This window comes from Pipistrellus kuhlii, unplaced genomic scaffold (assembly GCF_014108245.1).
Source record: "Pipistrellus kuhlii isolate mPipKuh1 unplaced genomic scaffold, mPipKuh1.p scaffold_m20_p_24, whole genome shotgun sequence".
Lineage (NCBI taxonomy): Eukaryota > Metazoa > Chordata > Mammalia > Chiroptera > Vespertilionidae > Pipistrellus > Pipistrellus kuhlii.
This window is the reverse complement of record NW_023425523.1, coordinates 7,178,213-7,204,535: the sequence shown is the minus strand read 5'-3', so window position 1 is coordinate 7,204,535 and position 26,323 is coordinate 7,178,213. Positions and strand designations below refer to the sequence as shown.

At 43.8% G+C, this 26,323-nt stretch overlaps 1 protein-coding gene and 1 pseudogene across 1 annotated transcript in view; one reads left to right on the top strand and one right to left on the bottom strand.

Moving 5' to 3' along the window:
* Positions 1-26,323, bottom strand: part of OLFM3 (olfactomedin 3) — a 74,378-nt gene that overhangs the window by 32,576 nt on the left and 15,479 nt on the right. The gene's annotated exons all lie outside the window — the stretch shown is intronic.
* On the top strand, positions 2,286-2,401 carry LOC118727531 (annotated as a pseudogene).

The following is a 26,323-nucleotide window of genomic DNA, read 5'->3' as shown; positions in this document are numbered from 1 at the left end:
TCTCTCTCTCTCTCTCTCTCTCTCTCTCTCTCTCACACACACACACACACACACACACACACACACACACACGTCATCTGTGGACATGGGAATGGAAAGCAGGAGGAGGGCGGAGGAAGTGTCTGTAAAACATTCTCGTGCTACTGGAGGATGAAAAGGACCTTTCCCAAGGTTTTCTAAAGACGGTTTGGGTTGTGTGGTGTGGCAGCTAGCGATTTGATGGTGCACATGCGTCAGAAATACTTGGCATATTTGGGGGGTTTTGTTTTCCACTGGTCAGCCTCCAACCATCCACATTCTTCTCTGTGGTATCCAGCTAAATCTCCTGCCTTATTGCAACACTAGAGGGAAACACCTCCCCCAGTTTATAAACTGGGAGGAACATAAAGACCACCCAGCGTTCACCCATGGCAGCTGACTGCAGCTAAACTTCCTGGAACATCAAAATCTCATTAGCTGCAGCCTCCAAACGAGAATATCACTTAAGATACACTCAGGGATGGCCTCCGGCCAAGTGTAATTTAATCCGGACTGGGTATGGGAAGCCGTTAACTCCCCTGGTGTTGTGTTGCCCAGAGTTATTTTACTCTGGATCTGTTGTTGACTTGGGGGTGGGGGGAGCCTACCATTCCCCTGCAAGAATTTAAGGAAGTTGTAAGTTAGTTTCTCAGTGGGGAGTGATGGGGGAGCCAACAGCTGATTTCCAGGGAGGAGCTCAGCTCTGAGCTGGCACTGAGGACCAGGAGGAGGGGGCAGGGTAAGCACTGTGATCACCCTCTTTAGGAAGTGAGAAGAGCTGCGAAGGCCTGCTCGGAGCTGCAGCCAGGGTCTTCAAGGCTGAGTCCCAGGCAGCCTCCAGGATCTGCAAGGACACTCAACAGTTGGCTGAGGTCCCCTTTAAGGGCTAATGAATAACTCAGAATCAGCAATAATCCAGCTCTGGCTAGAGCAGAGGACTCCATGTCTCAGCAGTGCAACCCAGAGTCTGTCTGTTCCCAGCACAGCAGTTTGGCCTGGGCTTCCTTTGCCTTAGCATCCAGTTAAATCAGGAGTGGCCAGTGGGCGGAGGGAAAGTCCCACCCCAGCTCCTCCATTTGTCAGTAAAGAGTCAGACTGCCTTCCCCCTGAGCAGTGGGCATCAGGCCTAAACCAGCTATATCCAACATCCCTCCAGGGGTCTCAGATTGCGAGAAGGTGCAGGCCAGGCCGAGGGCCTCTAGTTAAAAATAATTTCCTGAATCCCTCAAATCATTTACATCTTCAAAAAGACTTTAACGTACGTAGGCAAGAACTCCTGTTTGTGACTAGTTGATCTAAGAAAGCACAATATTTTTTGGTATAAATGGAAAATGTTTTTAATATAAACCAAGTTTTCCAGGAATATATTCACCATGTAACTGAAGAAAGAATGAATTTTAGTTGGTTTGGAACTTTACCAAGATTATTTCACCATTTTCCAAATTGTCCACTAACTAATCCAATGTGTTGTGTTGGCAACAATATGTGAGTTGTTAATACCACATATTTGGTGACTCTTCATTGTAATTTGCATACTTAGGAATATTATACCCCTGGGAGCAAGCACTTGATTAGCTAATTATGTCTTTTAATATTGAAAGGCCCATTATTCCATTACCATTACTTGTCTTATAGCTCAACTAGAATACAGACAGCTCATTATATTGAGTTTTTAAATTCTTGGAATTTTTCAAAGCATTGCTTTGGGGGCATTAAAAATATTTCTAATGAGAAGGATATATGTTGGTTTGGAAAATATTAAGGTCCCAAGCTAGAAGGATGTTTTTAAAGGCAGAGCTGGTGTCGGGTACAATATAGAATTGTCCAGTAAGATTTTTTGTACCATAGAAACATAGCACATCTGGGAAGACTAGATCAAATCTGATCTCCATGCATGTCATTAAGATTTTTTTTCTTTTACCCTATGTCCCAAGGAAGCTTCAACTCTACAATGAAATAACTCTCTTGATCATCCCTAGGTGTCGATTGAGTAGCTACTATGTGAAAATACACCCTGAACAGATTATAGCAGCAATTTTCTACCTTTTTCATCTCATGGCACACACAAACTAATTTCTAAAATTTTGAGGCACACCAAAAAATATATATATTTGCCAATCTTAAAAAATAGGTATAATTTTTATTTGACTTACAAAAGAAATAATAATAGTAATTACCTACTCTTCTTACTCCAAAGTGACTTTTTAAAAAAATCAGATGCCTATATTTGTATATATGGACTTCTGGTATTAAGAATTAACCAATCAGTGCTCATATTAACCAATCAGGCAGCACATATACTAAAATTGGAACGATACAGAGAAGATTAGCATGGTCCCTGCGCAAGGATGACATGCAAATTCATGAAGCGTTCCATTATTTAAAAAAAAAAAAAAATTAACCAATCAGATGTAAACTCAATATATGATGAGACCGCCCTAACCAATTTGGCTTAGTGGGTAGAGTGCCAGCCTGAAGACAGAAGGGTCCCAGGTTTGATTCTGGTCAAGGGCATATACCTTGGTTGTGGGCACATCCCCAGTGGGGAGTGTGCAGGAGGCAGCTGATCAATGTTTCTCTCTCATCTATGTTCCTAACTCTATCCCTCTCCCTCCCTCTCTGTAAAAAATCAACTATATATATATATATATATATATATATATATATATATATATATATATATATATATTTTTTTTTTTTTAATGTGATGAGACCAATAAGATTCAACTCTATGACCTATATATTTAAGGTTCAAGACCGGCCATTCAAACCAGATAGCTATCGTTGTGTTGGCTGTTGTCTATTTTTTACTTGACAATCTAAGGAAAAAGATCAGTGCCCCCGACTAAAGAGTCAAGTAGTGCATGTTTAAAAAAGTCTTGTGGCACACTGGGTGCCGTGGTACACTGTGGGAAATTGCTGGACTATAGTATAAGTTCAGCCTTCTGCCCTCACATTTACTGCCTATATGAACTGTAAAACATATACACAGAGCCTGGACTAAATTCATGGCCATTTGTATCACTTTTGGGGCTTTCTCCTCCGGTTAATATTTCACATGTCTTTTTATGTTGTTTCTTGCCAGTCTTTCTTAGACTGGAGTCCTGAGGGCTTGGGGCCATGTTTAAATAATTCTCTTTGTACAAGCCCTGAAATAGCACAGGGCAGAATTAGCACTTCCCAATTCTTTTTGATGAGGGAGTCCAATTATGCCCAAGTCTTGGATAGAAATCACCGCTATTTCCAAATTACATAACTGCAGTATTTAAAGCTTCTGAAGTGGAGCAATTAGTAAAAACTAAGATTCGGTGACATCTTTGAGGGGAACTCAGAATTCCAGGGAGTGATTTTTCTTCCCCCCCCAGTCATCACTCAGAAAGGGTGTTCTGTCCACAGAATTGTTGGCGTTGTGTTGTTAAAATATTTGAAAGGAAAATAGTGCAATAGCATAGCAAGTCCTAAGGGTAATATTTTATGAATCTCATTATTATTTCATGGGTAGCTGCCCCATGATTAAAGGCGTAATAAAGCCAGTCAATGATTTACTAGGGAATTTTTTTTTTTTGGGGGGGGGTCTCCTTTAACACAGCGGAAGCGGATCTCTGCCACTTAATAAATAAGCTTATATTTGGCGGGTGGCAATGGACGCTAGGGTGGGTGGGGTATGACAGTGGGATTTTTAATATAAACCAAGAATTAATGTTAGAACTCGGGATGGCCATACCAGAAGACCAAAGCTGAAAGCGGGAACTGAGAGTTGAGGCCTTCTGGCAAGTTCAAAGGCGCGACTGGACTTGTGTGGATGCCTTGCCTGCCTTGGGAGGAAAAGATGGCACTTCCTTCCGGCTCTGATGGCCGCCTGCTCACTTACTGTGACACAGCGGCAGGAACGGAAGTGAAATGAATGTGCTCTGGGTTTTTCCTCTTACCCCCGTTCCTTGGTTTACACTCCCAACAGTCCCCCATGGCTGTCAGAGGAGGAACCCAATACTATTTGGGCATTTACTGTAAAGAGACGGTGGTGAGCTATTCGGAGACCCGTTACTGTTCTGAGGCGCTACTAAAGCAGTGTCATTGCCCAGTTCTTAGAGAGGGGGCAGCACAGTCTAAGTCAGAGGAAGGAGCCAGCACAGGGCCACCCTTCTGTGACTTGCCGAGGGAGGATTTCATTCGAGCCTAGAATTTTATTTGAGTCCGCACACTACTATTTCAAATTACTTCCTTGAACTCTCTCCCACATTCTGACTTTCTACTCTTGCTTAATTAGGTACTTTCAGAAGATATGTGATTGAAAAGTTCAGTGTTTTGTTATTTCATATTGAATACAGAAGTTATTAGTATTTAAAAAAATCTCACAAGTAGAGAAGTTTTGGCAATGAGGCATGGCAGAAGGAGAGAGGAGAGGGATTATCAGACACCACCTTGTTCTGCATGGCGTTCTCCTGTCCACAGGTGCATTCTAATTATTCCTCTGGCAGTGAGCTGTGCGCATGCAACCCAAATGGCACCTGTATCACGTGACCTCTGTGGTGTCTCTGCACCTAACATTTGAATTGCCTATGGCCCCCCCCCCCAGACATGTGCCCTCACATACGTGCAAATCCAAACCCATGGGGAATCCGAGCCGTGGGATGAGTCCTCCTTGCTCCATCCCTTGTATAAGCTTTGGAGGTACGTTCAGCAGGGCTTCCCCGAGGGGCTCCAGCGAGGTGAAGTCCCAGTCGCCATCCATTTAATTGTGACAACAATCCTACGGAGGAGGTTGTACGATTACCCCTACTTTAAAGATGAAGGGTCGGGAGAAGTCACGTAATCCAGGGGCCATTGGGTTGCACCCGCACAGCTCACTGCCAGAGGAATAATTAGAGATGTAGAACAACATGCTCAGAGTCAGTTTCCTCATGTAGTACCTGGGATTCGAACCCATGACCATCTGATTTCCCAGTAAACAGTCATTCCCTGAAGCAATGCAGGAGAGCTGAATCATCTGTGTGAAGGGATTTGGGGCAGAGGTCTAGAAAGCCTTGGGGACGCCTGCAGTGAGAAAGAACAGTGACGGAGGCAGTCAAATCTTCCACCTTCCAAGTTGGTAGAATTTGAAGAAGATCCAGGTGCTATCTTCTCCCTGCAGTCTTTCTGCTGCCTCCTCCCATGATAATACACACTCCCTCCGTAAAATATTTATTCAAGCTCCAAGATGTGTTAAAATGCAAGTATCTTTTGGAAAGTCATTGCCACTGAATCTCTGCAAGGAGCTTGTTGTCAGCTCTCTGAGAGCAGTAGCTCTGAGACAGTGGAACCCTTAAGAGTGTGGCCAGGATGCCAGGACACAGGGAAGGAGCTGAAAATAAAAGGAAGCAGGAAGCTACAAACCAAATTTCCTTTTCCTTCATCTTCTTTAAGGCTTGCCCAAACAGTGACTAAAGGGGAGAAATTCTACTGGAAGCACCCTCCCTACTCCTCTCCCCGCCCCACCCCCGCCTCCTCCTCCCACACGGCAATGCCAATCTGAAGATTAATTAGTAGGAAGCCCTTCTCATTTGAGCAGTCTTGGAAGTATTTGAGCGAAGTGATTTCTAAATCAGTGCTCCGAGTTGAGCGCTCTAACTTTAGTTAGAATATAAAGAAATAATTACATGTCTGGCGTCCTCATAATTGCACCATCTTCCCTGCCATAAAAGGCTACAGATTATATAACTGCAGCGATTGATTTTCTACATCAGACACTTTAATTGAAAGGTTAAGAGGAAGCTGGATCAGCAAAGTTGGAGGTTACTAATTCTGCATTTGGTAATTTGGGACTTCAATGCCCCTCCACTGACTAGAGACCAAGAATTTTATAAGAATAATTTCACTTCTTGGAAATGGCGTGTCACTGTTACAAATGGACAAAAGCTGTTTCTATGCCCCGTCAATGTGGCTCAGTGGTTAAGCAGCAACCTATGAGCCAGGAAGTCACCGTTTGATTCCTGGTCAGGACACATGCCCAGCTTGTGCACGCTAACCCCAGTGGGTATGGGGGGGGTGGGTGGGTAAGAGAGCATGGGCACAGGAGGTAGCCAATCAATGATTCTCTCTCATCATTGATGTTTCTCTCTCTCTCTCCCTCTTCCTTCCTCTCTGAAATCAATGAAGATATATTTATAAAAAGAAGACCATATTTATAGCCTGGTCAAAACAGAAGACATGAACTTGTATAACTTTATAGCTGTTGCTGATTGTTTGGGATGTAGACTACCAAAGACCCTACCTACCGCCACTTTGTAGCCACCATTGCTTTTCGCTGACAATGGCATTTGGGGTTCTCAGGTGGAGAAGATGATGGCAGTACAATCATGGAGGAGCTACCGGCATCCAGGGGTTACAAAGTTCAGTCATAAAAATTCTGCAGAAAAAATATCAATACCACTAGCCCACTGTAAAAAAATACTGATACCCTAATACCATGAAGCAACAATAAAAACAGTAATTTCATGATCATTGGAATTGGAGATTCACTGAAAATTTACCACCAGAATAAAATGATCTCCATGCTTCATGGGAAGAGAAAAAGTGAACTGGATACATAAATGTAAAATGAAAGGGGTTAGGGAAGGTCAAAAGATGACTAAGTCTAGACATTGCTCACAGGACTCATTGTGGAACTCTAGATACATTTATTCATTGTATATTTGGTTAATGCTATATTTGAGGCATGAAACTGAAAACCAAACATATAAAATAGAATAGTTGCCCTCACAAAGATGTCCAATGAATTTTTATCTATTTTCCACATAAGCTGTATATTAGGTCATTTCCAAAAAACATGGGATCTACATACATCCCATATAATAAAAGGCTAACATGCACATTGTCCCCTCAGGAATTCAACTGGGAGACTGGGAGTTGGGTCACTCGCTATGATGTGTGCTGACCACCAGGGGGTGGCGTGGAATATGGCAGTTGACCAGCAGCGGCAGCAGGGCAGGGAGCTGAGGGAGTGAGGGGAGGAAGAGGAAGGGAGGTGGGGAACCTGATAGGCCCTGATTGCTGGCCAGGCCTAAGGACTCTACCTGTGCACGAATTTTGTGCACCGGGCCTCTAGTAATGAAATAAATTGCTTATTACAAATGGTGGTGGAAGAACATCTATCAGCTCTAAATTACTCTGCAAGTCTGCCTGCCCAGACAGCGTCTTGATGCTGTTCTCCATGCCTCTGTCTGGTTGGGTTTTCCATCCTGGCTCCCAGGGCCTGCTGCCATGTCCAATGTCTTAGCACCTACCACCTTGTTTTTGAAATGATCTCTTTGGTGTCAGTCTCCCCCCAGCATATGGGGCACATAATTGAGGGTAATGACAATGTTCTGTGTGCTGTGTCAGTCTTGCTTGTTGAATGGCAGTGTCTGACATCCCACAGTCATCATTAAATGGGACTCAGGGTCTCACTTGCCCAGATCCCCATTCCAGACTACCTGGTTTAGAGAAGACAATTTTGATAGAACTGGGTTAACTCATTGTTTTGGAGTTATATTCTAGGGACCTCTGCTACCACAGGTATCATTTCAAATAATGCCAGGGTGTCAGAAACTGCTCGGGTGAGAATGTGCTGAGGCAGGCTCAAGGGGCAGGATTTAATACTGTGTAGGTAGTGAAAGGGTGACGCCTTCCAACCTTTAATTTACTGTAGTTGTCAAAACAGTGACAGAATTTTCAAATGATTTGAAGCAAAAGCATTGACGTGCCAAGAAAAGGCACACATACCAACACTAGGTCCATACCACATGGTAAGTTGTGTGTCATCTATGTGCACAACACATGTTCTTGGTGAAGTAATAGAATTGTTAGAGTACAATTGTTAGAGAATTGTTTAAGTACACAGTTGCTTAAAAGAAAGCTAATTTTGATTTTGAGTGTATTGGGTTGATGCTCTAACCAGCTAAGATACTCAGCCAGGGCTTATTTTGATTTTTAAGTGGCAAGAAATATAAGTGAAGGCCAATATTTTGTGTATAGTGAGGCCAGTATATTATCAGGATGCAGAAAATAGTTATATATTTTTTGGTGTCCTTCTTTTTAAACACTTGAAATCATTTTTTTTTTTTAAATGAGGTCTAGTTTAGTTTTTAAAAATTTCCTTTGAATAATTTTTACACTGTAATTTGCTTAGGATTTGAACTTCCCAAAAGAAAGCATCTTTAAAAGAGATACTAATAAAGAGGGTTGTTATCTTGATGTAGATGATAAGAAACAATGAAATCCTTTATTTTAAAATCTATGCTTATTCTTTAAAGCTTGATTCTCTATTCTTGAAGAACTTCACGATAATGATCGTAATCATTTGATAGAACTAACAACACAATAACCCTTTTTTCTCTTAGATATAGCTCAAAAACCCTCCAAGAAAATAAGTTGGCCAATATTGAGAACAGGAAGAGATGGATGGATGGATGGATGTAAAAATAACGATCATCTTTGCCAGGTAGATTGGTTTCACTTCCTGTGGCTGGAGACTGCCAGGAGACAAGGCCATGCCAGCTTTGGCTGCCTTTGCGAAGTCTGGTCCTGCACACTTGCCAATTCCTTGGGAACTTTCTACCCTGAAAATAGATCATTGTAATAACCTCAGGAAAACAACCCGTTGTGGTGAATTCGTGCCAGATTTATCCGTGCTACTGAAATGGCTATGAGTATTAGCAGAGCCGTGAATAACACCCCTCTGTAGTGTCCTAAGAGCTTTCATCCGTGTTGCCTCATTTGACCCTCTCAGCAACCCGGAGAGGTACAGAGGGCTGGTATTACCCTGCACTTTGTAGATGCGCAGACTGAATTGTAAGGACTGAATGGTCATAGGCAGGTGCCCCGCTGGAGACTATGGTCCGTAGGCCCAGACTCTTTCATTTGCGAAGTGATGGAAGTATTTATCAAACATTTGTTCTGGGCAGTGACTGCCACCTCCTGATCATAATAGCTGAGTGCTGTGTTTACTTTGTCTCGGACCCTTTGGCATCCTTTGTCTTCAAAAGTCCAAACATATTTCAAAGGTAAAGATAGTGCCGTCCTCTCCCAAGTCAAGATGCAGAGGCCCAGAGAGGTGTCTCCATGGCTTCTACATTGAGGTCTGATTGACCCCAAGTTCAAGTGCTTCCCTCTGGGTAGTATTCCACTGAATCCTCTCTCTGCCTCTCTGAGGTCGGTGGGGTGCACCTCTTCTTATAAATCTGGAGGTGATCTCGGGGAGCCATAGCACCGGGAGAGACTGGTTGGGGGACTGGCATTCTGGCTGGCTGAACGTCTAGTTTTTGTGACTGTCGACAATACTTTTGAAATACATAGCTAAATTTCCTGCTTTACCACATATATTGAGAGCAACGGAGATTTTTTGTTGATGGTGGTTACATTTCAATTCCTAAGGACTATTAGTTTTATTCATAGCTTTACCAAGATAATGCAAACTATCAAAGGGAACAAATTGGCTTGAACCTATTCTGGCTGTCATATAGTATTGAATTTTGTGTTTGTTTTTTTTTAAATCATTAATGTCGAAAATTTTTTGCAAGATATGGGTAATTGGTATATTATTGAGCACCCACTATGAGCCAGATATTAAGCGAGATACTGAGTATACCTACCTACCAAGCGTATACTGAGTATACCTTCCTACCGAGAGTGTACTCAGTATATCTACTTACCAAGCGTGTACTGAGCATGCCTACCTACCTACCGAGCATGTACTGAGGATCTCTGTCCTTACACATAAGAAACCCGCAGTTCTGAAACCAAGTGGCCCAAACAAGCGAAGTTATAAAACCCGACTATGACCAAGGCCATCTGACACCTGGGCCCTGAGGCTTAACCATGACCACGAGGGTTCTGCCCAGCACATCCTGGGTACCAAGCAGCCTCCTGTAGACATTTCCATAGCGTATTTCTGTAGAACGACTGGCTTTAACCTCACTTCCCCCAACGAATGCTAATTTTAAAATTTACACAAGGATCCGCTCCTTCTGATGCGACTGTTTCTTTACGTTTGAATATTTGCTCCCAAATATCATATAAGGAGACTTGGTGGAATTTATAAGTACGTCGGGATTCTCCCGTGGCCATGTCCTTTTCAATCTTTGCATTTGTAATCTCAGTCTAATGACTGCTCTCCAACTTTATTCTTGCACTGAACTGCAGGGGAATTCCAGCGTTTCTGGCAATAGGGTGTCTGAAATATATTCTTGGCCTCAATTTATGAGCAGGGTAATTAAATCGGGGCTCAAATCTGTTTAGTATATGTAATTAGCAGCACGTGGTGGTGGTGGTGGGGGGGTCCTGTGTCAATCTAACAAATGAGATGCGAATGTTTTTGAGACATTCATAAATAAGGAAAAGAGAAATCGAGTGAATTATCAAAAAGACCTAAGACTATAAAAGTTCTTGACATCATTATCTTGGTCTTCTCTACCTGCAATTCCATAGACAGTTTCTCTGATTTGCAAATTCAGTTTAACCCTAAACTGAGTAGCCCTAGCTATCCTGGTTTCCCTTCCAAGTGAGGCAGAGACTGTGTTGTCTGGCTGTTATCCACTAAAATATTTTCTCTCTCCCCATTTTCATACATACTTAAAAAAATCTGCAAATTTGTTCCTTTCCTCACTCCACTTACAGATAAAACTCCTAATAGAAATTTTGAAAAAGACCAGCCAAAACCGGTTTGGCTCAGTGGATAGAGCGTTGGCCTGAGGACTGAAAGGTCCCAGGTTCAATTCCAGTCAAGGGCATGTACCTTAGTTGCAGGCACATCCTCATTGGGGGGTGTGCAGGAGGCAGCTGATCGATGTTTCTCTCTCATCGATGTTTCTAACTCTTTATCCCTCTCATTTTCTCTCTGTAAAAAATCAATAAAATATATTAAAAAAAAATTTTTTTGAAAAATACCAGTTGCGTTTAATTTATTAAGAGTCAAAATTTCACCCTTGATATCTTTAACGTTAAACACCTGTGAGGTCAAAGGATCGTACCAAGTGCAGTAAACAACTGCTTGGAACTGAAAATTATGTCCACAAGCTAAGAAATATACCTAAGGCAAAGCATTAATGTTGCATGCGATGTTCCCGTTGCACATATGTAACTTAAGAGATTCAACCAGCTCTCTGTTAACATGGAACATCATGGACAGGAGTCTATTGATTTTGCATCGATGGTAAGATGCTTTAGAGGTGGGGTACCAAGTGCCTGCATTGACTTTTCAGCCACAGTTGACTCAAAACCAAAGAGGAATTCACACTTCTTCCAGCTTTTCTTTCAGTCCAACCTGACATACAGCCCATGGCAGATGCCTAGTAAATATTTGGTGACTACGTGTAATCACATTCCATGGGGCAGTGGTCAGCAAACTTATTAGTCCACAGAGCCAAATATCAACAGTACAACGATTGGAGTTTTTTTGAGAGCCACATTTTTTAAACTTAAACTTCTAATGCCACTTCTTCAAAATAGACTCGCTGAGGCCATGGTATTTTGTGGAAGAGCCACACTCAAGGGGCCAAAGAGCTGAATGTGGCTCTCGAGCTGCGGTTTGCTGATCACTGTGTGAGGGTAATAAGTCTGACCCAAGTGTTAAGGATGCAGAGGAGGGAGGGAAATGGTCATCTCGAAGTCTGGGCTGACCCTGCATGGTTAGTGTGTAGAAGAGGGTCATAAATAGATGCCACTCCTGCTCATAACAAATAGGTCAATATTTAAAGCCTTAGGTTAGTTCGATGGAACCACACCATAAAAACAGACATTTCTAGCTACTGGCTTAAGCTAATTAAACCATATATTCAACCGCATTGAGCTGTGCAGTCATAAACCTTTTCTCCATGGCATTAAGATGGCACTAAAATCAAGATGATCTCTTTTCATTATGTAAAAGGGGAGTCTCTAGCACAGGCAAGACACTGTTTATAGGAGCTGGTCTTATGTCTCTCCTTTTTGACAGTATTACTCGGTTCCTCACATCCTTTCTATTCAGATTGCCATAGTTAGGCTGGGATTTCCAGTTGTGATGATTTTTGTGTCCACACTAAAGTACAGTAATCAGACCCACTTTTTTGCCCCCAACCCCCTTTATCCCTGATGTGTCATCAATGCAGGCAGACGGTGTAGCAGCAAGAGCTATGTATTAAGAAGGAAGTCTCCAGGCCTGACCAGTTTGGCTTGGTGGATAGAGCATTGGTTCAATAAGGCAAGGACACATCAGTCCACGGGCTGAAGAGTCCCGGGTTCAATAAGGCAAGGGCACATGCCTTAATTGCAGGCTCGATCCCCACCAACCAATTACATGTCTTGTCACATCAGTGTTTCTCTCTCTCGTCTCCCTTCTGCTCTCTCTAAAAGTCAATGGAAAAATGTCCTTGGGTGAGGAGGAATAACAACTAAAAGGATAGAAGTGTCCAGAAAAGGTCTCAGTTTCACAATTAAATCACCTGGTGACGATGGACAGGTCATCGTCTACTGGGCTTGAAGCTTCCAGTTTCAAGCTGGTTGTTGGATTTAAGTGGGTGAAACAGGGAAAGCTCCGTGAGAGTAACTGACACACGAGGGGCACCTGCTTCCCCTGGCAGCTCCCCAGGTCCCTTCACTTACATATGAGCATTAGTTGTGTCCATTTTGGAGTCTTTATGAGTCTTTAAGTCCATAAAAATGGGATTTGAGTCTGTCTGGCGTCACTCAGTGGTTGAGCATCAACCTAGCAACCAGGAGGTCATGGTTCAATTCCTGGTCAGGGCACAGGCCTGGGTTATGGACTCGTTCTCAGTGTGGGGTATGCAGGATCCATGATTCTCTCTCCTCACTGATGTTTCTCTCTCTCCTTCCCTCTTCCTTCCTCTCTGAAATCAACAAAAAATATATTTTAAAAAGATGGGTTTTAAAACTAGCTGTTTCCACTTTATACAGGAGAGACCTTTATTTCAAGTCTGGTAGAACTTAAAAATAAATAAAAGCTGAGCACAGTTTTCCAACTTTAGATCCAAAGGAAGTTCCCCCATTTTATTGCATTTTTAGAAGGTAGTCCTCCAGTTCCCTCATCGCCTGCTGCAAGATGACAAGGGCGGAGACTGGGAAACGGCTGGAATCGTGTTTGCCCATTGACAAACAGTGGTCATGTGCCTTGGGATTGAAAAGCATGCGAGAGGCACGCTTAGCCTGAAACCCTTAAAACATTATGCAGCCTCATTTCCGCGGAAAAATGGCTTTCATTTTTTACATATAACCACTTTTCAATTTTTACACAAAGAGCTAAAAGGACTGAAAATGACAGTCCTCGCCAACCCAACGCTGTAAAAGCCTAGAGAGGAATTGTGAGCAAAGAAGTAAAAACTGCCTTCCGTGGCTGGACATAAAATGGCCCTTTTCTTCTAAAATTATTTTGACTTGTCTTTCCGTTTCCTTTGAATGAGACAGAGAGGAAGTAATATAGAATAGGTTTATTTTTTTAAAGTCCTTTGAAAAAAAAAATCCATTCAGGTGGAGGAAGATGCATCACATCGCTGGGCGTCTCCTTTAAAAAGCCCTGTCTGATCACGTGAGCCCATTTTGCAAGATGTGGGGAGTAATGACCATCCGGTAGGAGGATAGTCAGGTCAGAGCTGGGGGCTCTACATAAAATCTCCTTTCAGGATTCCACAAAGACCGTTTGACTTTTTTAAAACCTGAAGTTTTGTTCCCAGCCCCCTTTTTCCCCCAAGTTAAAGTTAATTCGGGGCAGGCAAACTTTATTACAAGGAAATATATTGAATAACTGCTGTGACCCAGTCATTATGCTAAATAGTAAAGATTGTATACTATACTACTACTTTTGAAAAAAGTAGTGATCTAGGAATGTATGTAGAGAGAGAAATTAGAAAAAGTAGAAAACACACATACCAGGCTATGTATGGATGGTGGCAATTTTGTGGAGAATAGGATGATAACGTTTTCATTCCAGTCTGTATCTTTTGAATTTAAAAAAATATATATTTGTATTGATTTCAGAAAGAAAGAAAGAGATAGAAAGATCAATGATGAGAGAATATCATTGATTGGCTGCCTCCTGAACACCCCCCACTGGGGATGGAGCTGGAACCTGGGCATGCACCCTTGTCTGGGATCAAATCTGGGACCCTTCAGTCCACAGACTGATGCTCTGTCCACTGAGCCACACCGGCCAGGGCTATCTTTTGAATTTTGTACGAGAATATAATTGTCTTCTGTAATTAGGAAAAGATGCCACTAAAACATCATAGGCCAACCTGAGTAGCGAGTGAGAGATGAAGGAGAAGGTAACCCCTCAAAAGGCAGGGCTCCAATGGTAAGATAGGTACACATATAATACTTAATAAAAAAAAAATAAGATAGATATAGCCACTACCTAGATGAATAGTCTAAAGAGAAAGATATTAAACCAATAAATATACAGATAATTAACAACAACAAAAAAGGCAGGGTGCTCTCCTGTTCACGATGGCGCCTCCCAGCGCCTGCCTCGCAGAAGGCACTTAAGCCTTTTTCTTGAATGCAGAAGTGAAAACACCAAAGGAAGCCACCGCCACTCATTTCAAGGCTGCCTCAGAGGCCACAGAAAGTCTTGGCTCAGAGGGGAGCGTTAGGACGCTAGACCAGAATCCCACATCTGTGGCCACTGCCATGGGCAGTCAGCACGTTCCAGTGCTTGCAGGTGTGAGCCTTTGGAAAGGCAGCCGTGCGGCGGGAATGAAACACAGAAAGTCTGTTCATGGCGTTTCCTGGAACAGCTCTTCCTGCAGGATTATGGAGGCTTATCTCGCACGACTCAACACACAGTGAGCTTGGCAGGCCCTGTGGATCGAGGGGGCCAGACCACCTTCTCCTCCTCGCTTCCTGCGTCTCCCTGTGCTTGGGACTGCCTCCTTGCATCTGCCCAGTGCCATTCGCATGGCCCGGGATGTCCCCTGGGTGCTCCTGAATGTCCCTTAGTCCTCCGTCTGGACAGGGAGGCCCTGTCCGCTCACATGAACAAAACTCCCACTACTCAGCAGGTCGCAACTCCAGATCCTGCCTGCTGTGTAGCCTGGGTCGTGCACCCTCCAATCTGCCTTCTCTGCTCCAATCTGAGGCTCCTCCCAGCTTGGCTCCTCTTTGGGCCATATCAAGCCTAACGTGGAACAGACTCCTACCCCCTTAAGCCGTCTGCCCCCGGTGGTCTGTGCATATCACAGCGACCGGTCATTTGGCTGTTAGGGTCAATTTGCATATTAGCCTTTTATTATATAGGATACTAAAAATAACAGGTAATGTTTATTGAGTGCCCACTGCATGCAGGTGCTTTAAGCTGATTTATGTCATTATGACATGGGGCTCTCACCACCCCCTTTACTCACAGGAGCATGAAGAGCAGAGGTTCAGCTCTTACCCAGTGTTACCCAGACAGCTGGGAGTCGATAGTTTGAACTTGAGAAATGAGGTCCTGGACTCCCTATTTATAACTTCATGTGCTCATCCCCGCACACCTACCTCATTGCTGGTGCCTCCCTGCTGGCCTGCTTGCAGCTCATCCTTTCCCTGGCTGCCGAGGGCTGACCTAGGTGCTGCCGGTCCCATCAAAGCCATCGCTGTGCCATCCCACTGGAACAGAGAGAGGCCTGGGCCTACTTATGTGGAGGGTTATTGGGGCCCCAGCTGGGCGCTCCCGCTCTCTGTTCTTATGTTTCTCCCTGGCACACGTTAGAGGACATGTTTACGAGGCCCACACTCTCAGTGCGTTATAGGCCTCCCCGAGGCTGCAGAGAATTGGAGTGTCTCTCTCAAGTGCTCCCCCTAAGCACCCTCCATGCTGGGAACCGACACACCTGCACAGAGAAGCCCCAGCTGCCTTGTCTATCTGGGTTAACCTCCCGCCACCTGAGTCCTTGTGAGAGAGCAGGACTCGGAGAGGGGGTTCTTTGTCCTAATTTTAGTCTATAGTCCCAATCTTACTATTTCCTGTAAAATTATAATGCCAGTGTATACCTTGTTTTGTAAAATTGCTGCAATGTTTAAAAAAATAACAACAACAAAAATCCCAGCCTGGCGAGTATGGCTCAATGGTTGAGCATCCATGTATGAACCAGGAGGTCATCCGTTCGATTCCCGGTCAGGGCACATGCCCAGGTTTCAGGCTCAATCCCCAAAATGGGACATGCAGGAGGCAGCTGGTTGCTATTTCTCTCCCATCAATGCTTCTATTTCACTTCCTCTCTCTCTAAAAATCAACACAAAACATATTAACAAATTAAAGAAAGAGAGAGGGGCGGGGGGTGGGGGGTGGGGATGAAATCACACCCTGGATCACATAAGTATTTGGTTTCCAATCACAACTGCTTGGCTCTGAGTAGAGGCTTATGCCCACATGCGTCTGACTCATTTCAGGGCAATAGGATATTTGGGGAACTGGAAGAAATGGTGAGCCGTCTCCCCAGGAAACCACACAGGCATGCGCATAAGCAACAGTGAAATATTCTTCCTGAAGCACTTTCAGGGGTACCTCACATACCTAAAACCCCCATAGGAACAGCGCAGACTACGGTTAGTGAGGTGCTGAGGTGCTCGCTGTAAAGTTAGCTTTCGTCAGTGGAGAGTTTATGTGGAAAAGCAGGACCAAACAACCCAGAGCTTTAAGCCCTTCCCCCCCTGCGTTCTCTCTCCTACACCTGGATTGACATCCACACATGTGATTTTGCAATTCAAGTCTGGGATGTTGAGTTCCAGGGAGCTGTTACTAAGTGCTGGCCCCCAATGTGATTTCTGTGCTCACACTGGGGCCTAGGGTTTCCTGTGTCATCCTGTGTCCCTTATGTGTATACACACCCCTACCCCCCCCCCCCCCCCCCCCCCCGAAATCTTTCCTCTCCCCTCTGTTCTGGTGGCAGTAACCCTCGCACTCACTCCAGGGCACCGCCCTTTGCAGTTGCGTTACTTCATGGACTGCTGTGATTTTTTCCAATCACGACTAGACAATTGCCCGTCGTAATTGATAGCCACAGGGTGAACTGTTCTTTGATGAATGCGGCGGAATATGAGGACTGAAATTATTTTCCTCCCACCACGGGTGCATAAATTACTGGAGAGTGATCTTTGACTAACAGCACTGTTAGAAGGAGCTTCCGTTCCATCCGTGCTTTGTTCTTGGGAAAAGAGAGGGAAAGGATAACCAAGAGTGACCTTTTGTCTCATAGCAATTAGACTACGATTTTCTCTTCAGTTCAGAGCAGTGACTGCTGCAAACAGCTATTTACAGCTTTGATTCCTACATAGCACCTTGGGCTGGCCGTGGCCTGTGGGTGTCTAAGCTCAGACACGTACAGCTTTCTGTCCTGTGCCCCGAGCAGGACCATGGATCCTTTGATGGTCTATCAATGTGTCAGCTCAGCGAGGCTGCGGGCCCTCGAGTTTTCAGTCAGATACGGACTACGTGTTGCTGCGAAGATATTCTGTAGATGTGATCAGAGCTTACCATCATTGCCCTTACATAGGGAGGTTTTTCCAGGTCATCGGGGTGGGTCCGAAGAGGTCAGCAGGGAAGGCCTTTCTTAAACACAGAGCTGAGGTTTACGTTCGGGAGAACTTCCACCTGCCCATGCTAGGCATAACGGGCTGTCCTTCCTCATAGTGTGTCCTACAGATTTCTGACCTGCTCCGTGACCGTGTAAGGTAATTATGTGCAATACATCTCTTATCTTCCTCCAATATTGACTGACCCTGGACCATCCATCCATATGTCAACTGAAGTAGACCAATGGCTTCAGGCAATGCCTTAGTCCTTGAGAAATACCCAAACTCCACATAAGGGGTGACTCTGTGTTAGAAGGGAACATGATTCCCTTGTAGTTTTCAAAATATTGAATGGGTCTGGATTGTAGATATCTCGTTGTCTGTTATTCTCACTTAACTTGCAAATAGATTATCAGTCTTAGTTATGCTATTAAGTATAAAATATATAGGCATATGTATCTAAAGCTAAAGAACATCTATCATAGATCCACATATATATGTATATATATCCAACACCCGTCAACATGTGTTTGCCTCAGAATGTCCCAGAAGACTAATTGCTAGTGTGTATTGGTAGATTTGATAACAGCATGTCAAACTACATTCATTTGCATCATGTCACTACCTTAAGCGTCTGACTGAGAGAAACATTTTGCCTGGAATGGAACTTAGGCTGTCCGACATCCATTTTCATTGTTCTTACGTACTGAGGATTTTGTTTTCTGATGTATACCAGTCAGCCCATCTTGTATTGTTATTTTGAGCATCCAGCTGTCTTCCAAAGAAACAGAAGAAAGAGGAGGAGGAGGAGCAAGAGGGGGGGGGGAGGAGGAAGAGGAGGAGGAGAATAAGAGAGGAGGTGATTACCTCTTCAAACACATGTATGTGACAGAGAGGGCATTGGGTGAAGCAGTGAATGTAAGGGAGATGTCCATTTTTCTGAAAACCCCAACTTCCACCACAGAAGCAGTTTGCACAGGTGTTCAGCAAGTCAGTGATGCTGGTCCTTCATTTGGCACCACACCTTTAACTACACTGTCAGGAAAGGAAGCAAACAATACAATTTCCTTTTGAAACTACCTGAGTCATCCCACCTCTATTTTTAAAGTAGCTCTAACTGGAAAGGCTGACTTATAGAGATCATAAATGCCAATCCTTTACTCAACTAATTCTATACTCTTAGTTATAATCTTGGTTCTACCTTCAACATCTTTTAAAAAATCAGAACCTTCCTCACACTTTGACTTCCATTCCTCTGGACAAGTCTGTATTAACACTCATTTCTATTTCTTGACCCCTATATCCCCTTCAGATCCTGTTCTCTGCAAAGGAGAAGGAGAAATCCTTTTAGAATAATGGTTTGGATGGAATCACTCCTGTGTTAAAAGCCTCCGATGGCTGCAGTTTTGCTGAGAAATTGAGTCTACATTCTGCTTACTATATTTAAGACCCTTTGGGATCTGGTCCCGCTGACCTTCCTGCTCTCATCTCTGATCACTCTTCGCTCTCCCCCAGCATGCTGGGCTTCGCGGTGTGTCTGGAACACACCAGCAGGACTCGCCATCAGACCCCTTTGTCTTTCTTTGTCCTGGGATGGGGACTCTTCTCACATCCTTTATATTTTTGCTCAAATGTCATTTTAGCAGAAAGACACAGCATGACCTCAGTGTGTGAAATCCAGACCAGCCGACCCCTTCACCCTTGATCTTGACCCTGATGGATTTCTCACGTTACCACCCTCTATTGTTACTGATACAGTTTAGTTGTGTTTCTTTTTAACTGACTACCTTTTTAACTGTCGACCCAAGCGTCCTCTGTAAGAACAAGGGCTTTGTCTGGGCTGTTCATTGCTCTGCCCCTCACAACAAGGTCAAGCTCAGAAAAGGAACCCAATGGATATTTATTGACTGAACAAATAAATGAGTTCCAGATCTGCCACTTGGGCAACTTGGTCAAATTACATGAAAGCTCTGGGTTACAGTTTCTTCATTTGCCAAATGAGGAGAGGGGAAATCTAACTTGCAGGCTCTATTTTAGGCTCAATGACTGTCCATGACATGGGGATAGTTAAGCATACAGTACGTCTTGATAAATGGGTTATATTACTATGACTGTGGCATCGGGAAATATTTAAATTAGCATAGCTTCATCGCACCTAATTTTTCCCATTCTAAGTTGCTTAAAATGATAAAAATAATGACCACCACACACATATATTTTGGAAGACCAAGCGAGACCAGTGAGTGAATTTTGAATTCGTCATTGTGAATTCTCTGTGCGGATTTATAACTTCTTTCTGCCGAAGTTTGTTTATCCGTGCAGTGGGATAGAGACCCAGGGAAAATGGAGGTATTCATCTATATTTCTGGCAACGCATGATTGTAAATGAGCCACATGGCTTCCTTCCTATCTCCATGCTCCAGGTGCACACAGGCCTCATTACAAACTGGAGCCCGACTTAATGAATCATCACGATTGATTTGAGCTGATCATCGGGATGATCAGATGCTGGCAGGGGCTCCTGCCCCAGGGGGAGGTGACGCACTCCGCACAAGGAACTCAGAGTTCTGGAGGGTCTTGGCTTCTTCCCCAACACTTGGTCCCCCCTCCCCCAACACTTAGTCATCCTCTGCAGCTGTTTATTTTGTCCAAAAGGAAAAGCCATCCAGGTTCAAGGCTATCAAGGCGCCATTTCTTCTGCAAACATGTTCTGTTCTTGACCGATTTTGAAATACTCTGCCTCTCTGCAGTGTTCATACAGAATTACATTACAAGCTCTTCCAGTCTTTCAAGTCACCGAAACCATTCAAACACAACCATTTTTTGTCCCAAACAGCAAGTAGGTTTGCAGTTTTGAGTACGTGAAACAGAATTCATCCTTGTTATTATTAATTATTGTATTATTTTCCATATAAACAACTGTATACCTATGTTTGCCCCACCTCGTATCCTGTCCTTTAAAAAAAATGTTTTGTTTTGTTTTTTTAATCAGCAAAAACCCTACAAAGACTCTAGAGGAGGGACATGGAAGTGGAGATGGAAGGGGAGGGGAGATGGTAAAGGAGAGGGTATTGAGACTGACTTCCAGCTGTCTGGCTCGTTCAGATGGATGGATAGTGACAGTCACAGGGGCAGCAGCCACTAGGCGAAACCCATGTTGGGAACTAGAAGTCCCTGGACGAATTTCGGACATTGTTGAATCTTAGGTTCTTTAGACACGTCTACAGGGAGCTGTCAAGTAGATGTTGTAAATGATGGCTTAGAGCTCAGAGCAGAGTCAGGAAATATGACACATTAATTAGCTATCTGGCTAATTAAAAAATAGCATCCCATTGTTTGAATTGATTTACTGAAAAATGATTGATATTGAAAATTTATGAGACCTTATCCGTGTCAGGGATAAGAGACGGCTAAACTAATTCCATCTTTTTAAGAGCCCATAATCTACTCGGAGAGACATAGTCACATATGCAAAACATGCAGGTAGTTACTTAGCCATGTCCTGTCAGACTGGAGGGATAAACCTTCAAAGGGCAGGAAGTGGATAATCTGTTGAGTAGATGAGGCTGCAATATCAGGGTTAGAAAGGGGAACAGAAGCTATGAAATTGTAGCTGGTCTCGGTAGGGTGGTGAGCAATGTCATTCTTAACTGAGCGAGTGAAGCAAGTGCCTTCGCACGGGCCTTAGCTCATGGCACACCTTTTGGGGGAATGTGGACAGGTGGGTGATGCTTCTCCTGCCTCTCTGGTTGCTGGGGGAGGAACCTTTCAGAGCACCACTCATCGGTTTTTCTCTTTCTGACCATCTTCCCACTTTGCTGTTCAACCAGTTCTCACTTCATCATAAAATTAGGTTGATAACCTTCTAGACTCAATTATTTCCTTTCACTGTCTGCACTTAAGTCTTCATAAGTATCTTGTGGCTTCAGGCCATCTAATTGTGTCCAATCCAAAAGGCCCATGGAGTGCTTTGGGAGGCGGGCCATCAGAGCAGGTGGTTTTCAGTAGGCAATCCATGCCCTCCTGGTCAGGTAAGACACGGAGGGGTGCACCTGGAGGGCAGTTCCAGTGCTAATCTCCCCCCTAAGAAGCTGTTGTTCCAGACCTGAGACAGCTCGATCCAGCTGAGGTTTCAGACCCGAGGCAGCTCAATTCAACTGTGGATTTAGACCTGAGGTAGCTTGATCCAGCTGTGGTTTCAGACTCCAAGTGCAGGAAGGAAAGCCGTTTACTTGATGTTTTGGTTGCTGTTTTGGCGTTGGTGTTCTGTGGAGGATGTTTGGAGAGCACTTAGACTGGAATACCCATCTAATGCTCTTCACCCAGCCACCAGAGACAGTGCTGACCAGAGGCAAGTAGATTAAGAATCAATGAAGGGACAGTATGAGAGCTACCCAGCCACCTGAATGCAAATGAAAATCACCATCTTTGCAGTGAACCACACAGAATTCGTAGGTCACAAATATAAAAACCCGCCCAGCTTGTGTGGTTCAGTGGTTGAGCATTGAACTATGAAGCAGGATGTCACAGTTCAATTCCTTGTCAGGGTACATGCCCGGATTTCGGACTTGATCCCCCATAGGGAGAGATTCTGATCATTGATGTTTCTGTCTCTCTCTCCTTGTTCCTTCCTCTCTGAAATCAATAAAACTATACAGTGTAAAAATCCAACCCAATTTTCTGTGAAGAGCATAAGTTAAAAATCAAATCGTTCCTAATTTTATTGCCAAGTACGGCTGAGATAATGCACATGGCTTGCTATGGCACCAACGAATGGCTGCAGAAATGGAAGAGTAGTTAATACTTAACTTTCATGGACTCTCTCTTTTCCCTTTGAAATTTAAGAAAATCATAAAGGCTTGATGTTACATAAATGAGGTCTGTCTGGGAAGAAGCTGGGTAATTGGGAAGTGAAAGGATCACAGTGTGGGTTCTTAAAAGGCCAGAGACTATTAACATGGACAAATCACCAGTTCCAAGCATCATATATCAAGGAATGGTAAGGAAGTGAGGATGGAAATTGGAGAAACTTTAGACAACACTTTCTTCTCAACTGTGTTTAATGCAGGCAGTGTCCCAGGGGAGAGGAAAGATGGTAATACAATGCTTACATTTAACCAACAACCAGATCAAATGTGAGCGCCCAGCAGGAAGGGATACAGTGACTATGGAACTAAGCGGTGATTGATGGGCTAAATGAGTGGCCTTCAGAGCGTTGTCACATTCAGGAGATGGCACCGGTGACCGATGATTTAGATTGGCACATTCAGGAGGTAGCATCGTTGGCCAACGGTTTAAGAGTGCTCCATTCAGAAGGTGGCACTGGCAGCTGAAGGGTTTAGGTGACCTGTAGTGCCTTGGATTTTTGGGCCTGGAGTGGCCAACCTGATTTCCCTGGAGCATGGACACTTTTAAAAGTTGGATGAGAAAACATAGACTTTATGCACTACTTAATACCAACAATTTGGACTACATGTTAATTTTATGTACTGCTTTTATTAGCTTGGAGTTTTTTTTATTTTATTGAATTTCACATCAAAAAATCGTTACAGTTTTAGTATGGTGATACACTCTTCCATTTATGTGGCCCATCGTAATGGATTACATTTTTCACAGTGGACCTTCACCACACTGTTAAGTAATAGGCATGCCTGATCATACTGGTTCCATTTTACTCAGAGAAAATGGGCTCAGACAGGTCTAATGGTTTTCCCAACTCAGACAACTTATCGGTGTTAATATCGAGATGATCCTATCAATTCAGAGTCCTTTTAGAATACTACATTATAGGTCTTGGGATCAGAAGGGCATAAAGATGAGATGCATCTCAAGTTTTCTTCAGGACGTAAGCTCTTGATCATCCCAAGTTTAGAATGTGGCCCCTTTTGCTCTCTTTGGGCAGGCACTGAAGATTGAATTGGGAGAAGACATAGGAAGATTCCTGGCTAAAATCCATGGGCATGAGAGTAGTTGTTGAAGAAAAGTGATTTTTAAAGATCTTGAATAGAGCATGCATCATCTTTTAATTAACTTGAGAATGAAAATTTGGATAAGGTGGTTATAAACTTTTCTACCAATACAATAGCCCCAGGAGGTGCTCTGGACCCCTTAGAACTACCTGAGGCTACAATGTATACAGACTTTTTAGCAATACTACCAAAATAAATTTCATTTACTGCCCAGTATGCTAGGAGTTAGAAATATAAAGCTGAACTAGATAGGTCTTAGACTTCAAAACTACATCCTTCTAAATTCCCAAAGCCTCCTTCCTCCCTCCTTCCTTCCTTCCTTCCTTCCTTCCTTCCTTCCTTCCCTCCTTCCTTCCTTTCTTTCTTCCTTCCTTCCTTTCCCTCATTCCCCCTCCTTTTGCTTGTTAAAGCTCTGTTGACTTTGGAGGCATTTTGGTGGGAAGAGACTGGCACAAATGGAATGCATTGCCACCAAGAACTATTCTAACGGGTGTACTTTACCAAGCACTTGGCATTCCCAGCATTGGGCTGGGCTTATGACACATTCACAGCAACCCTGTCAGTGGTACCTAAATATCATCATTTCTTCATGAAAGGAGGGCCGGTCTCAGACGAGGCTAGATGGCTACTGAATCATGGCCTTCTAGGGTGGTCTTAATCTCACTTAGTTGCTTGGGGTTCAGAATCCAGTCGTCAGGTTTTCTTTTTTAAGCGTAGAAACTCAGTCTTGTTAGTACTTAGAATGGATCGACTGTTGTTTGTTGATGTGAGTTAACCAAATTCACAAGAGACTGACATATGCAACAAAAATTAAAATTCAAAATTTCCCATGAGAACTATGTCAAGTAAATTGGATGTTTACATGGGACTGACCAATAATTATCAAAAGTTGCTTCAAGCAAAGGAAATCAAAGCAAGAAAGACTTAGTCATAATTCAAGTAACACCAGTGTATGTACTAAAAGTCTTTCTACAGAGGTTACTAAAAGTATTGTAACATGACACCTGGATTCTTGAATCCAGTACCTGCAAAACTGTGTATCATATATAATAAAAGCCTAATATGTTAAGGGTCTGACTGTTCCTTAGACTGTTTGACCAGTCGCCATGATGCACACTGACCACTGGGGTGGGCAGACACTTTCACTGGTAGGTTAGCTTGCTGCTGGAGTCAGGCCGATCGGGACTGGGCGAAACGGGCTGGACAGGCCCTGGTTGAGTAAGTGCAGCAGGCCTATGGTTAAGAATAACAGTGCTTATGGGTACAATGGGTTTGGGATGACACCCCAAACCTACATAATTGTGTATCCAAAGCCCTAACAAAAATTGGTACCCAGAGAGCTTACTTGGGGAGGCAGCTCACAGTAGCTGGAATTTGCACCATGAAGTACCAGAAACACCAAAAGCAACAGAGAGCACCTGCTGACTGATGGGCCGGGGCCACGCAGATGAGACGCAGTGGTATATATATGCCCAGGTGACAGGAATTACCACTAGGGGCAGGAAAATGGTCAAGAAGGATGAAGGTTGTAAGATTAAAATGTGAGCGGTTGCACAGGGCAAAGATTTTGAAGGGAAGCAAAAAAAAAAAGAAAAAAAAAGTGATATTTCTGGAGAATTAGCTATTAAATCAGGCACATTTATTGCAGTCTGAGTTGGCAGTACAACTCCTGGTAAAAGCGTGTCAGAGGTTTCAGTGTAAAACTCCTATTAGAAGCAGTTATTGTGTAAAATTAGCCGCCCAGATCTCTGAGTGTCCGCGCCATCTGGCAGACACGCATAGCCCAGATGTCCTGTGTCTGTGCTGCGGAGTCAGAGTCATTGGGTAGCACACCAAAACCCATAGCCATCTCATTCTGGGGAAGGGATCAGGGAGCGGTGATAGTTTCAATGTACTTTCTTATTAGCTCAAATAACACAACATCTGTATTTAGAGTACTCCTTTGCTCCAGTATACCCCAAATCTTCATTTCCTATAGTGACACCTGTATTTTTGTTTTGTTTTGTTTTGTTTTTAATCCTCACCCCAAAATATGCTTTATTGAATTTTAAAGAGAGTGGAAGGGAAAGAGAGGGAGAGACAGAAACATCGACATGAGAGAGAAACATCGATCGGTTGCTTCCTGTACATGCCTCCACCGGGAATCGAACCTGCAACCTAGGTACATGCCCTGACCAGGAATCGAACCTGCAGCGCTTTGGTATATGGGACAATGCTTCAACCAGCTGTGCCACTGGACCAGGGAGGTACCTGTTGGTAATGTGCACCTCCAGGGCGGTGCGCCACTCCCTCCTCCTGCAGAGTGTTTGGGGGAAGGGCCTATGTGGGCAATGGAAAGTACTGGAAGGACACCAGGAGCAGTAGGAAAGCCAAGTCGATATATTTGTTTCTCTAACTCTCTGCCTTTACCCCAAGTCTCCATTTATTTGGGGTGAACCTCTCCCACAGGTGCGTCTCTCCCTTCAGGTAACTGCTAGACCACCCTCTCCCCTTTAGGCTGGGCAGGAGCTGCTTGCTTTGGTTACTACCCCAAGGCCATGGACCATCATCTCTTGGTTTCTCCCAGGCAAACAGTTGCTGTTGGAACTGTGGTGTGGCTATTGTCAGGTGACATTCAAAGCGACACAGCACACCTCCCCAGTCCCATGGCCAGAAAGGAGTGATCACACACATGGTTTTAGTCTTTAAAATGAATCCTCTGTGTCCCGATGCTTTCGACTGTATGGGGCCACAAGCATGATTCTCTGGATATTAAAGAATTAATAGCAAAAGCATGTTTAATGCCTTTATGTTTTTGAAATACGTCTGTTTTTGCTGTAGATGGAGGAGTTCACAGGTAG